Source organism: Coenobita brevimanus, chromosome 6 (assembly GCF_032717465.1).
Source record: "Coenobita brevimanus isolate Jiangsu-jjx chromosome 6, ASM3271746v2, whole genome shotgun sequence".
Lineage (NCBI taxonomy): Eukaryota > Metazoa > Arthropoda > Malacostraca > Decapoda > Coenobitidae > Coenobita > Coenobita brevimanus.
Genome location: NC_136959.1, coordinates 57188217 through 57189497, shown reverse-complemented (window position 1 = coordinate 57189497; position 1281 = coordinate 57188217).

Here is a 1281-nt window from a genome sequence, read left to right as displayed (position 1 = left end):
ACCCACTCCGGCAGTAATCTGACGGGAAAGTAGTAACTGTTTAGTGGATACGCACTTACAGTGAATGACACCCTTCTGGTTCACAGGTCGTCCCAGTAAAGCTAACTGCCCAGTACTCTCTCCTCTCCTCTATGTCACACTTACGACACAACTCAAGTACGCAATCGACTAGTTCTCTTGTACTGTGTATATTTTTGTGTTCGTCTGTATGTGTACCTATGTATATAATCATTAACGTAATGTTTTGCTCTGCCCTCAGCCATACTTATGGTAATTTTGACACGAAGCAGACACGCGGTGAGGCTGTCAGTTAGTACATTCTGTTGTGTAATTTTCTGTGTATTTATGTAATTATATATGTATGTAATGTTCTGCCCTGGATCTTTGTCATACTTACGGCTATTCCGGCACTACCAGGTACACAGTGTGCGTCCAAGATGGAGAGACGAATAAAGATTTTAGACCAAATAAAACTGGACACTCAAGAACTATATTCCACTGTTAATCTGTTGTTACACATCAGCTTTCTTCTGTGGATGTACGTATGTACGTATGTAAGTACTGCATGTATGTGTATGTATGTATGTATGTGCTCCGGCTCTCAACACACGCACCAAAAGGCCTGACTTCCATCCTTCAAAATGCTTGTTGTTGTTGCTTAACTCCGACCTAACTCAGGCCCGTCGACCACGGGTAAGAAACGGTTCTGTGAGGAACAATACAGTACACCGCGCGGCGAACCGGCGCCTCTTGTGAGAGGCAGCATCTCGCCAATGGCTGGACCAGTGTCCTCCACGGTAGCCTACAGTGACACGCTGAGGGACACAGAGTGTTTGGCTGTTCCCTCTGGATGGAGAGAGAGAGAGAGAGAGAGAGAGAGAGAGAGAGAGAGACGTGCAGAGGATTAGGCTGGTGAGGTGGAGTCAGAATTTCGGAGGTTTGATTTATGTGCAAATGACTGTAGCCTACCTCACTGGACAATCATACTGCTTGAAATTTTCCTACTTTTGTACGCTCCCTATCACTGTTTCTGGATCTACCCCAGCTAGTCTTTTAGGTAGCGGTTAAGGAGATTAGGATGTCGACATTTGGTTGACAAAAGTGTCTTCTCCCAGTGTTCTAAAAGGTTCTGAGAGGTTGTGCACTATTTTTTGTACAACTTATTGACGCAGCAGCTGACCTTCCACTTATACCAAATACTTAAGCGAATGTACTCTACGGTATGTTGGAGGGAGGGGGGGAAGGGAGGAGCCAAGGAAAAGCACCGTGACGTGCCATAGC